The following is a 14,585-nucleotide window of genomic DNA, read 5'->3' as shown; positions in this document are numbered from 1 at the left end:
TAGAAGAGAATCGCCACAAACTCCTTGTTCAGCCTTTCTTCAAGCCTCTATGCGGTCCAAGTCACCCTACGACATCAAAGCCAGCTGAGACTCAGTCGAGGTTAGTGAGAATCTGCTATTTTTTCTTTGAATTGGCTCAACTCGGAGTAAAACTCGGCTTGACTCGGTTTAACTCGGTTTGACTCGGCCGAAAAATCGGCCAAGTCAAGCACTGTTCATCCAATTTTTGCTGAAAAACTCGCATGGGCGCGAGACTCGGGTGAAACTCCACCCGGTCCCGTCCGATTCCGAGTTGACTCGGAATCGGCCGATTTTTTGAACCATGGGCCCCGCTATTAAAGGGCTGTCCGTGACCGTTGAGGGTAAATTCTGCTGCAATGTGGGTCCAAAAGCGTTAGAATTGGAGGAAGTTAGCGGATGGCATGGGATAGAACTGGAGGAAGTGTTATAACTGCTCTTCTGACATGGCTGCTGATTTGCCATACGAATATTTAATCTAGCGTTAGGACAAACTAAATAATGTGAACAACATTTTACCAACATATATACTTTCTAATATTAATTAGTAGTTCTGATAATTTACGAGGACAAATGTAAAATTAAGGAAACTAAGGGAGATAAGAAAAGCAAATAAACATTATATATATGCAAATAAGGACAGTTTTATGAAATATTTATATTTATTTATTAACAACATACTCCCGTAGGACTTAAATATAAACTGTGTCATACTCCCTTTCCCTTTATTTCTGTTTACTTCAACCTTAGAACTGATTAAAAATAAATTGAACAGACCTCATACTGGTATACAAAGCTATAGGTACCTTGACTGTAGCAATTCCTTGTTTGCATCTTCCAAACCCTTCTCCTTAGTCTGCATTTTCTCATTCTCATTTTCTATGTTCTTAATCTTTCAATAGAGAAACCAATGCATATGTGGATCAATCAAAATTCAGTGACTAATTTAAAAACTATGAAAAATAATATGGCTCTCAATTCTTGCGAGTGCATCAAAAGCACGACCTCTATACTAATTAAACTTAGTCTGCAGTAACTCATTGTCACACCCCGAGACAACCCGCTACGTGTTTACACGTAAGGCGTGTGCACATCACATACATTATTAATAATAAATTTTCGTGCAACTTGTCTTAAATCAAACAAAGTATTTTAACACCATAAATAGTTCAAGCACATAACATAATTTCAACATAAGATCAATACAAACATGACAAACAAATCGATAATTGCCATATCAGTCAATGTATCCACTTTCAGAGAGAAAATTTAAAAGTCTTAATTAAAAATAAAAATAAAACGATACTTGAGCTATCTACTCGTTGACTTTCTGATTCATCCCTTCTATTTGTGCTGACCGTCAGCTTCATCATTTCCTAGAACCCACATAAAAGTGGAAACGGGTGAGAGATCAAACAGTCTCTCAGTACGGGATTTAGTTCCAGTCCCAAATTTTATAAAATTGACTTATTAACACAAATATGATATTTGAAAATATATCCTCACATGCAATCTTACTAATGCATTTTTAAATTACACATACACACAGACACCCCTCTTTAGTTATCTTTCAAGTTTTTTGTTAATTCGTTCATTTGCCAATCCAATGGAAAATCCAACCAACATTGGAATACTGCCAACCAACTTGGAAATTCAACCAACAACGGGAGACTTTCTCACTAGACGGGGAATCCACCCTATGCTAGATATTGGCTGTCACACTAGACAGGAAATCCACCCTACGCTAGATCTTGACCCGTGACAGGACCACTTTCACCTACAGTCACGTTAACGAGGGGTCTAGTCGAACCCAGACCCAATGTATACATCCCAACATGAGTTCAACACATGTTGGCCACTCTCCTTTAACTTATCCGTTGCATTCCATGTTTGTTTCATTCAACACTACACAATGTCATGCTCAACACATCCTACTTATAAGTCTCATGATCGATATGAATAATCCTATTGTATCTCTAAACAAACCTAAGGGATCGTTCAATTCAACATGCACAATTCCAAAACTAAATAAATAAAATGCACACAATATGGTAAGTAACAATTTGACAATATCCAGGAAACTCGTACTTGTTGTCGTGTGGCAATTCACTGTTGTCTCTACGTCTTTTCCTACTTTGACACTTGGATCTAGACCATGAAACATGATTTCTAATTAATATTTATATACACTTCTCATTTAACAAAATTATATCTATTAAACAAGACGGGATTATGCTAAGTACCTATTACAGCAGGTGAACGCGAAACAATAAGGATTCTGATTAAGATTATAACTAGGCTTGTTTATAATAAAAATAACTTCAGGGTCATCAGTGAATAATCTCGAGGTCTTTGGTGAAATTTTACTATTTAATATAAATAACATAATTAGAATCAATTTGTGAATATATACATAGTACGATTTATATGCCTTTATATACTGGAGACATATAAACAATTTAATTAGTTTCAAGTCAGGAAGGTTAATTGTAAGTTAAATTAAAAATGTTAATATTTATAATAATCAAAGTTGTATAGATCAAAATATTGATTCAGTGATGAGACAGAAGAAAAATATATTATATAAAAATAATAAAATACATATAATTAAATTAGTTTGATGCTTTGATGAAATATATATGTATGTATCAGGAAGTTAGTAATATTTTGGAGACATCATTTATATATAGATAATACGGAATTTCTGAAAGAGTAAAAAAAGACAAGGTATGATTATCTAAAATATTTGACTATTATTTAACCAACTGATTTATGAAATCCCTTAATTTTCTGACAATCAAAATCCATCTTGAATTCCACCGATTATATGCAATAATAAATATAAGGAATCTTATAAATAATATTCAGAAATTATATAATTTTCAGGAATTATTATGAAATAAATAAATATAACGTAAGGTTGAACATAAGAACTCTTATCCCAACAGGGTGAACATCTTAATTAGTTACTAGGAAAATAATTAATGAAAAGACAAATATTTTCGTAGAGGTCTGACCTTTTTCTAGTTCTTCTGTGAAGAAAGCGGAGAGAGAGAGAGAGAGCGTACGCTACAGATGAGTTAATTTAATGAGCTACTCTTGCCTAATTGAATTATAAAAGCAGTTGCTATTTACAAGGCGAAAAGACGCTAAATGTAAGGTGGTTATTTTGGGAAGTTATTGTTCTAATTTGGGTAATTTAACAATATATATATATATTGTGGGCTGCCGAAACTAATAATATGTTAAATCGGGCCTTGTGTGTTTGGTTAACTTATAATTATATACCTTTAAAATACTGATATGCATCGACACATATTGGTTTTATTCAAGGTAGTTTAATTTGGACAATTTGTTAAATAGACATATCTAAATGAAAGTTGAAAAAACAAAGAACGATAATATAGAAAGACAAATAAATATATATATCAATTATTTATGTCATACAGTAATTTAGTATTTTTAATTATGTGGCATTACATAATTGATTATATTTTTGAAATGAAATTTTCAATTAGATCATATGTACCTAAAATTACATGACGCTACACTCATTCACATTTGGCATGTAAGATCCAATCTACAAATAGATAAACCAATGCATAATGCGAGTCAATCAAAAGTGAACAACCAATTAAAAAAGTATGAAAAATAATACTCCACAATCAATACCTTAGATATGAGTTCTTCTCCAAAATTTTCAATTAATTCTTGCATCTCCCGCTTACGTCTTACTCTTTCATATTCATCATACTTGCTATCTAAGAACTTAGTCTATGAACAATAAAACCAATCTACAAATAGATAAACCAATGCATATGCGAGTCAATTAAAAGTGAACAACCAATTAAAAAGTATGAAAAATAATACTCCACGATCAGTACTGTAGATACGAGATACTTTTGTATTTCATCTTTCTTATCCAACTCAGCTCTTAATATTGGTATTTCATCATTCTTACTTTTTAAGGACTCGATCTATCAATAGAAAAACCAATGCATATGCAAGTCAATCAAAAGAGAACAACCAATTAAAAAACATGAAAAATAATACTCCATGATCAGTACCTCAGATTCGAGCTTCTTTTGAATTTCATCTTTGTTATCCAACTCAGCTCTTAATTTTGGTATTTCATTATTCTTGCTTTTTAAGGACTCGATCTATCAATAGAAAAACCAATGCATATGCGAGTGAATTAAAAGTGAACAACCAATTAAAAAAGTATGAAAAATAATACTCCACGATCAGTACCTCAGATTCGAGCTTCTTTTTAATTTCATCTTTGTTATCCAACTTAGCTCTTAATTTTGGTATTTCATCAGTCTTGCTTTTTAAGGACTCGATCTATCAATAGAAAAACCAATGCATATGTGAGTGAATTAAAAGTGAATAGCCAATTAAAAAAGTATGAAAAATAATACTCCGCGATCAGTACCTCAGATTCGAGTTTCTTTTGAATTTCATCTTTGTTATCCAACTCAGCTGTTAATTTTGGTAATTCATCATTTTGACTTTTTAAGAACTCGATCTATTAATAGAAAAACCAATGCATATGTGAGTGAATCAAAAGTGAACAACCAATTAAAAAAGTATGAAAAATAATACTCCACGATCAGTACCTCAGATTTGAGCTTCTTTTGAATTTTATCTTTGTTATCCAACTCAGCTCTTAATTTTGGTAATTCATCATTCTTGATTTTTAAGGACTCGATCTATCAATAGAAAAACCAATGCATATGCAAGTCAATCAAAAGTGACCAACCAATTAAAAAAATATGAAAAATAATACTCCACAATCAGTACCTCAGATTCGAGCTTCTTTTGAATGTCATCTTTGTGATCCAACTCAGCTTTTAATTTTGGCATTAACTTCAAATATTTGACCTCTGTGTGTTTCAAATTCTGTGTCCGAAAGAGAGAAAAATCAATATTGACAATCTCCAAGTGACTCATTAAACAATGTAAGAAATATATATGCGGGGAATATGGTGAGAAAAAGAGACCTGCTTGCAATCCTCAAGTTCTTTCTTGATGATTTCTTCTCTGTCCTGTGTGAAGTAAATTGCAGATATTAATTTCCAAAAGGAGGAAATGAATACAGATTAGAAGACAATTACCTGGAGGTCAACTTAATACATTTTCTATTAGACAATACAAGGTGGAAGTACACGAGAGAGAAGAGAATGGGAGCATGATATGATCTATATTTGGGTCCAAGAATTATGTTTTGTTTACAAATCTGAAGGTGTATTTTGGATTAACATTTTAATAATGTAGAATATTTTTTGAAATTGTATGTTACTTGATTTTAGATGGATTTTACAATAGATAAAATAGAGATATTTATTATCAATAATAATAATATTATTACACACCTTAATGTAAACTCCAAGTGCATCAAGATATTTTCCTGAGCGTCCATAGAAACCAATAATTTGACCACTAATTGCTGGAAATTCAAAAGGGAATGCCCCTCCTGGACCATATGGTCCAAAAGATCTCATGTTTGTCTCAAATTTAAGTGATCTCAAAACAATCATACCCCAGTAGTAACCATAGTGGCCTTTAACGAAGGTAATGTACTCAGAATCTTCAAGATTTAACTACATTAATATCACATATCATTAATATCCTTTTGGTGGCTACATTAATCAACATTTACTATTGATGAACACATTAATCAAAGTTCAAAATTGGTGACAAAATTAACTTCATTTCATTCCAACATAAGTGTAGGTTCGATTTAATGATTACTTTTATATTTTTCCTGCCAAATTTCATAGAAAAATCCTTGGTCCCTATATTATTTTGTTTTTCATCACTTAAGAAGCCCCATTGGTACAATTATCAGTATCAGTTCAAGTGGTCCTGCTAACAGTAGTGTAATGTCCTGCATTTCGTTACATTCTTCCTCTATTATTATCAAGTAATGGATCAATGTGGTCAATTTGCTTTACCAAGAAATAAGACTTTTCACTTCTCACTCACAGAGTTGGAATTCTATTAGTTTAGAGATGAAAAAAGGTTGTACCTCTGCCAGATTTCCTCCTCGTCCACCCCACACCTCGGTACTTTGCTCACCGGTATCATGTAGAAAATGTACAATAAGACCATGAATAACAGAACCATGTCGAACACTGATCTTAACAATGCGATTGATGCCATTGATATTCATATCTTTCACTACCCCACCACTCCCGCCAACTGGCCCGACTTTCTTTATGACAACTTGAGTTGATGCCTTCATTAAATCACACAGTGCGCAAAAGGAATTTTAAAGATGATTAATATATGAATTAGAGGAATTTCTCTCTAATTAGTTTCTGAACACTCATTTTCCATAGAAAACCTTCATTTTGACATCTATATAAAAAAGATAGGAGAACTAGCATTTGATCTAGTGATAAAGGCACATGGTCTTTATGTAAAAGGTCATGGCTTCGAAACCCGGATGGGGGAAATCCTTTGTTATAATAACAAAGGTACTAAATTGTAGGGTGGCTTGACCTCCAACTTTTACTCAAAAAATATATATATAAAAAAAGATAGAGCATACCATTTCGGTAAAAATTTGAGTACACTAGCGACGATGAAATTATTGCTGCATTTGTTGATTGCTTTGTTTTGTAGGCTTAGAGGTTCCTGGATGAATATATACTTGATGTAATTAAACACGCAATGATGCAATTAATTAAACACGCAAAAGCATGTCATCTCCGTGCATGAAATGATGTAATTGTTAATAAAAAAAACCTAGTTGCATCCTCTACATTTTTGCACAGACACCAATGCAAATTGCAAAATCTTGTATTGGCACCTTTAATTTTTTATTATTCGAGCAATGAGAATACCCTAGAGGACCATTTCCTCGTCATACTCTTGTTTGAGGTACTGATATTTATAATATATATGATAATACGGCGTACATATTCTCCTCTTTTAGCTTTAACTACCCAAGGTAATTTTCCTTTTTCATATAGATGGTCGGCAAAAACATTTTCTGTCCGAATTAATTAAATATTTTGCGACGTGTCACTACTGCAAAAAAGCTAATCAACTAAGGTACATCATATACATTTTCTCAAAATTTTCATTAAATCCATGCGTATAAATGTTGTAGCTCATTTTGCGAAGTGCGCTCTGAAAATGACCTTCAATATTCATACACATATTTTTATAAAGAACCGTGTATAAATGTGCTCCAAGAATAATGTACAGTATTAAAAAAATTATGCTTTTTAGATAAAAATTATGCTTGTAATCATATGCAATTTTTTTGTATGATCCATGTGTGATAAAAGAAATGCAAAAAATTTCACGTCATCGATCCGTACCCTCCTGTTATAATGCAGCTCTATCTATCATTTTCTAAGACATGTCTCTCATGTCTAAAACATCTCTTCCATGTACATACATATTCCTTTGAGGCAACTCTTCTAAACAGATGATGCTAAGGTGAGAGGTTAGACTAGGGAGGTGATATTTTCACTGAGAAGGCAATGGGAGATGAAGAAACTTGTTATTAAATGACACCCTGTCCTAATAAGATATATAAATAACTTGTTACTTCAAACGGATGCAACCCTTCGCTCGAGTGTTCGATTTTCAGTGTTCTACCCTAATTCAGAAAGCTTGTGAGGAGATCTGTAATCTTTATAACCTATAGGCATAACTCCATTTTTCAGGTTATGATGAATTTTTTTTCTTTCTAATAGTTTTTCTTAGACATTAATCATGTAAATGTATAAAGTCTCAAACCTTGGGTTTTATGTTATATTTACATTTTTTTTTTAGTTAGAATGTTGTTCATTTAACAATTTGTTTAATTTAATTGTAAATTTATTTATATTGGTAAATGTAGTTTTTTTTATTTGTGTTGTGTTTTAATTTATATCTTTTTGAAATTTAATTTAGTGTTTTTGGTATATTGGTTAATGTAGTGCATCATTTGAATTCAGATTTAAGATTGATTGGTACTTTTTCTAAATAAATATGAATTATACACGTTTTTTTTAATAATTTGTGTTTTCATACTCGGTTTTAACATTTATAATTTATACTTTAAAAACCAATTCATACATAACTTGAATTGGAAGGTTTTGACTAAAGATTAGACTTATTTTAGCCTCTAAACACACCGTCGTATTAAAATATTTAAATAATAATTGAACTAATTAAGTTATTAAATGACACCCTGTCCTAATAAGATATATAAATGACTTGTTACTTTAATTCCCCAACGCCAAACGCCTAAGAATGACATTAATTCCTTTTTGGTTATTCCCTGGAGACTTGTGAGTGGTGGACTCAAGTAATTTCCCCCGTCTAGTCAACTGGATCGTTTTTAAGATCGTTTATAAAAACATAGTCTGATATCAATATGAATTTCAGAATTTTAAGAATATATAAATGTTCTCTCTTCCACTATGAAATTACCACTAAAATCATACTAAAATCGTTTGAAATATCAAATGACACTTGTAAGTAATAGTACATAATGGTAACAATGATCGTAACATAATAATAAAGTAATTATACAATGATATGATCCATATACATAATAGAGATGGTTATAATAAAAGATAGAAAGATTGAAGACAACATAAAATCTTTACCTTGTAAAAGATATGATCCAAAATAGAGAAGTTGTTGCTCTAGCATTCCATGTGTTTCTCTATTTTCTAGTTTGTTGTTCTGCTTTTGTAATTCTCCCTTAACACTGAACACTAAAATTGATGCTCAAATTACACTATATGTAAGATAAAAGGAAAATTATTTGTATGGAATTACCAAAATTTAGAACTGATAGTGAGACGAGAGAGGGAGAGATCTTCCTCTTATATACCTGCTAAACAGAAAAGTAAAAGAAAAAAAAGAAAAAAAAAACCCCTAATATACCTTTCTTTTAAAAGTAAAAGAAAGATACCCCTATATAATATACCTATCTTCCTCTTATAACCTGTTTGGAAGAGGAAAACAAAAAGAGAGAAAAACATGATAAAGTAAAGGAAAAGAAATCTAATTGTTTGTTAAGCCGAAACTTTTATTTTCACCATGAAAAAATGATAAATAAAAAAAAACCATGATTTTGTGGGAATTTGAAATTTAGCATGGATGCAACTTCAAGTTGAGTCTTGCATCCAAAAACTTCCATTTTTAACCAACTTGAGTGGCCAAAAAAAAATGCGGGGTCCACCCAATTTTGGACGGTGAATTTTGAATTCCATAGAATTCGTGGTGAATTGGTTTCTTTTTTTTTAATGAATGGTAAATTTAAAATTTCTGGTTTGTTAAGGGGTTTAAAAGTGGAAAGAGTACGTAGCTAGTCTCTCAAGCAAATAATTTTCATATCATCAAAGAGGAAAGAAGTAAAGAATAAAACATATGGATATCCACATTACTAAAAGCAAGAGCATTTGACCAATTCCTTGTCTTGCAATTATGCTTTACACCTCTTATGAATTATTAAATTAAGCTTCAAATTTACAAAAGAGAAAACAAAATCAAAACGAAAAGGTACCACACATAGATTGAAAGGAAAATTAAGAGCATCTCTATCTCAGAAAACGTTTAGAAATTAAAATTAGCCACGTCACTGAGTTTAGCAATTAAGGGATTCATAATTTCTAAATCACTCCATCCCAAAAATTAATTATGAATTGCAATTTATAGAGTGAGAGTGCTACATATAAGGAAAGAAAATATTTGAACCAATTAATTAGCTAGCGTGTCATTAAAAAAATATTTTTTTAAAGAAAATTTGCTAATTTAGAAACTGTGGTGCATCCTAGCAATTATCACATCAAATTATCAATCTAAAAGAAATCACCATTGTAGTAACAAAAGAAATTAATTGAACCGTTCATTATCTGCTATTTATTTAAGCTAATAACAACAATAACAACAACAACAACAACAAAAAATGAAATTCGCATAAATGGAGAGATTACGCAAGACTGTAATGCACATATTGGAGAAGAGAAAACAGAGCTAGACAGGAGATATATGACATCAAAAACATGGAATTCACATGATCCCTGGTACTGTAATAGGGAATCTTTTACAATTACTGGATCTGGACCATTTATTTTAACTTGGCACGAATTTCAAAGCCCATTAATACTTCTACTTGTGCTAGCCCGAATCTCGAAGCAGCTGAGTGTTAATCTCAAACCGTAAAGTGAAGGGAATCTTTTACAGTAATGGAGAGGATACTTGTCCAACAACAATGCTTTCCTCAAGGGCTTGTGAAGAATGAGAATAAAGCAAATATCCAAGAATGAGGATGCAACAATCCAAAGGAGAAATATTGCGAGCCATGCAAGAAAAGATTAACTTGGGAATGAATAATGTCTAACGTATAGAGCTGGAGATGCATACATTCTAATTTATTTACACCTAGAAAAATATTGGAATATTTTCTCTGTCTCATTCATACCTTACATCTTTATCATTATTTTTAATATTCAAACAATCGATTAGAATCATTTAACATGATATCCGTATGAAATGTGTTTGACGGCCAAATTTTAAGTTATTTTGAAAAAGAAATATTATTTTTTTAGATAGGTACGAAATCACTTCTTCTTTTTATGAAAAACAGTGAATTTAATATGGTGAAACTTGGTGAGCATAACTCTTGAATCTATTATTTTTTATTGGTGACGAATTCAATACATTGAAACCGATCCACTTTACGAGTAATGTGTTTACATGCAAAATTTTGAACATTTTGAATTTATTTAGTACAATTTTGAAAGGTAAAAGAAGTGAAGTTCTACATGTTATTTTAATACATTTATTTTGCATTATTTTTTGCCATTTTATTTTATACGAAACGAATTTTAAAATTTTAAAATTTATATGTACACATATCACTTGTGAAATTGATCAGTTTCAACGGTTTTAATAGATTTTAGAGTTACACTCATCAAATTCTCTTGATGATCATAGTACAAGCTAGCTTTGCTCGCGGTATTGTATCGATTATTCAATCAAAGAAAATTTGGTGAGCAAAACTTAAGTATTGTATCATTTATAGGATCGGAGATACTTATTGACAATTTTAATTGCGTTGCCCGGATCAATTGTCGAGAGAACCATATTCTCTGAAACAACTAAATTTTCAAGTCTATCGCTTATTTGCAATTTTCTAAAGTGATTGTAGCATGTAACCTGGTGCCAAACCCAAGGGCTGTAAAATAGCAGTCTTTTATCGATCCCCTTATCAACTTGTGATACTCTTATATTTTTAATTTAAAATCGGAAAGAACTTGAGAGCCTCACAGAGCAGGTGTTTTTTTTTTCTTTTTTTTGGTATTCAAGCATGAGAACAATAAAAAATTTAAGATATATATAAAATTGTTGTAAAATTAAAGTAAAGTTAAAACCAAAAAAAAAGTAAATATATAACAAGAGAGATAGATAGAGAGAGCAATATTATAATTTTATTATCTACTTTTGTGTCCATTTTTTTTATGTTTACAAAGTCTCTATTTATAGGTTAGAAATTGTACATGATGAGACGTTATAATAATAAAGGAAAAAATAAATACCAATAGTAATGAGGTAGTGGATTATAAATTGAGACTTAATATTAGAAGTTACATAATGAACATCCACATAAATCATATTTACTTTGTTTTACAATATATCCAATTTTTTATCATCTGATATTTATGTAATACTAACAATTCCAAACGCCTGTGTGAACGATCACAGCAATCAAATTCACTGGACATTGAAAAATGATAGGACCCATTTTGTGACTTTATTTATTGGGGTTAGTGATCCACTTATCCTTTATAAATACCTTATGACATTAACAGCTACTTTGGAGAGATCATTTGCTGCTTCCTCTTTGTAAGGTATTGTGTGACTATTTTAGTTATGGCGGGTCATTTTATTTTTTGCCATTTTTTTGTAGTTTACTGTCAAGTTTATGATAAATTGAGAGTAATTGGAGGAGATATTACCAACAAAACAAAAATAAAATGGAAGTAACTACAATATAATAGCTGATCGTCTGCCAATTTATTAAAACGGAAAGTAAACAAAAATAGTAAATCGTCAAAGATGTTCATTTTTCTCACAGATTAAGAGGTGGTGTATTTGCATATTTTCAGTTTGCAAGCTCATTTCCACTTAGTGATCTAGTACCTGCCACATCATCTACATTTACCAGATCAGTTAGCTCTTTGATGTCTTCATCTGAGAGTTTCACTTTCAGTTCACTTATGTTGCTCTCCAAGTTCTTAATTTTGGTTGTTCCTGATATAACCCACAAAAAGAAAATTACATTTCAATTGTCAGTATTATTATTTTAGTCATTGTTTTGCTATTGTTATAGCAATTGGCCTTCCATGAAAAGTTTATAACAACAAGCATATATTGTTTACAACCATTTGAGAAGGAATGTTTGTTTTCTAAAAAATAATTATTTCAGAAGGAATGAAAGAAAATAAATCAAGCAAACCTGGGATGGGAACCACATCATCCCTTTGGTGAAGAACCCATGCCAGAGCTAGTTGAGCAGTTGTGCATTTGTGCTTCTTTGCTAGGCTCTCAAGCCGAAAAAACAATTGTTTGTTCTTCTCCAAATGCTCCCCCACAAATCTTGGGTGATTTGTCTATTTTTCAGTAATGAAAAATAATTAGTTCATTACCAGTAAGATGTACTTGTCTTTGAGATACAAATCAATAGACACCATTTTTTGGTATTATGAAGTGTGGTCTGTGTAACATTGTTTCATTATTTTGTAGAGCTTTTAACCAGTAACTTAATTATGATTTTTTTCTAATTGGGCATATAATTTAACCAAAAATCAGAAGGAAAATTAGTATGAGATGATTGGATAACCAATATGAGCCGTCAGAATAAGGAAATAAGCAATATGGTTTAAAATTTACCTCAATATGAAATTAAGATTAACGAAATCATTACTACATAATTAAACTGGTATCACTACTACATAAATGGTCATTGTACACTGCACATTCTACACGGATTTGATAATTTTACCTAAAAACCATGGAGAAATTCTAATTTTTTGGAAGTCCGAAATATGTGTGGGATCTCTACACGGATGTTTACTAAAGAATCAGTGAAGAAAGACGTGAAAGAGCTACACGGACGTTTATTAGGAAATGTACACGGGTTATTATTTAAATAACAGTGTAGAAAACCTTGAGAGAGCTACACGGATATTTAATTAAAGAACCGTTAAGAAAGGTCGGCATTGTACATGGATGTTTGTTTAAATAATAGTGTAGAAAGTTTGTGAGAGCAACACGGCCGTTTCATAAAGAGCCTTGTAGAAAGGTGCAAATTATACACGGTTTTTTGTGTAATTAATAGTGTGAAAAGCTTTTAGAGAGCTACACTGACATTTAATAAAGAGCCGTGTAGAAATGTTATTTTAGGATTTTAGGATTTTTTGATCATTTCAGAGAGCCGGATGAAGAGGTGGTTGAAGGACCTTCAGAGGCGGATGAAGAGGTGGATGAAGGGTCAAAGCCGGACGAGGAGTTGAATGAAGAGTCGAACGAGATCGTTCGATCCTTCATTCAACTCTTCCTCCGGTTCTGAAGGTCCTTCATATATACACCTCTTCCCTTTTTTTTTGAAGGTCCTTCATCCAACTTTTTATTCAACTTTTTCTTTATTAAACCATGTATCTTCATATTACTCTCTGTAAACCCTACTGGCACCAAAAGGAAAAGGAAAGAACCCTACTGGATAATTTCAGAGCCAAATGAAGAGTCGGATTTCAGAGTCGGATGAAGAGGTGGACGAAGGACCTTCAAAAAAAATGAAGAGGTGGATGAAGGACCTTCAGAGTCGGATGAAGGACCTTAAGAGTCGGATGAAGGACCTTTAGAGTCGGATGAAGAGATCATTTGTCTCTTCATTCGACTCTTCATCCGGCTCTGAAGGTCCTTCGTCATGCACCTGTTCGATCCCTTTTTTTTGATGGTCCTTTGTCCATCTATTTATTCAACTCTTTCTTTATTAAAACATGTATTGATCAATTTATACTCTCCCTCTCGCAGTTAACAATTGGGTGGAGATTTAGGTTTATCAATTATTTCAGATCGCAAATCTATAAAGATGAGCTACTATTTTTGGAGCTCATAAGATGACCGATCTGATATAATTGATAACCTACATCTCGAATTCCCATGCAAATTGCTTTATTTCCCCAATTAATTGGTCTAATTTGTGCGCTAAAGTGTTTTTGGAGGATAATTTCAGAGCCGAATGAAGAGTCGGATGAAGAGTCGGATGAAGGACCAGAGCCGGATGGGGAGTCGATGAAGAGTCTGATGAGATCGTCCGACACTTTATCCGACTCTCCATCCAATTCTGAGGGTCCTTCATATACCCACCTCTTCCAGTCCTTAATAGAAATTTTTAGTTTATATGAATTTAACTTTTGTAATTAATGCTCAATATGAATTTGTATAATTTTTGTATAAATTAGTGTATATGAATTTTTTGTTCAAATTGCTATATATGTTTTGGAGTTCTGGATTTTAAATGTTTTTCTCTGTTTTGGAAATGTTTT

General features: G+C 31.9%; 1 long non-coding RNA gene and 1 pseudogene across 2 annotated transcripts in view; both read right to left on the bottom strand.

The window, feature by feature from the left end:
* Window positions 1-14,585, bottom strand: part of LOC144554607 (putative aldo-keto reductase 1) — a 46,183-nt pseudogene that overhangs the window by 20,633 nt on the left and 10,965 nt on the right. The gene's annotated exons all lie outside the window — the stretch shown is intronic.
* LOC144554626 (uncharacterized) lies at window positions 4,086-5,093 on the bottom strand. The gene is made up of 3 exons (XR_013511670.1): window positions 5,022-5,093; window positions 4,822-4,920; window positions 4,086-4,178 (listed from the first exon to the last, which is right to left on the bottom strand). It is a non-coding gene; the product is annotated as an uncharacterized LOC144554626 (long non-coding RNA).

This window comes from Carex rostrata, chromosome 5 (genome assembly GCF_964058835.1).
Source record: "Carex rostrata chromosome 5, lpCarRost1.2, whole genome shotgun sequence".
NCBI lineage: Eukaryota > Viridiplantae > Streptophyta > Magnoliopsida > Poales > Cyperaceae > Carex > Carex rostrata.
This window is presented reverse-complemented; position numbering and strand designations above follow the sequence as displayed.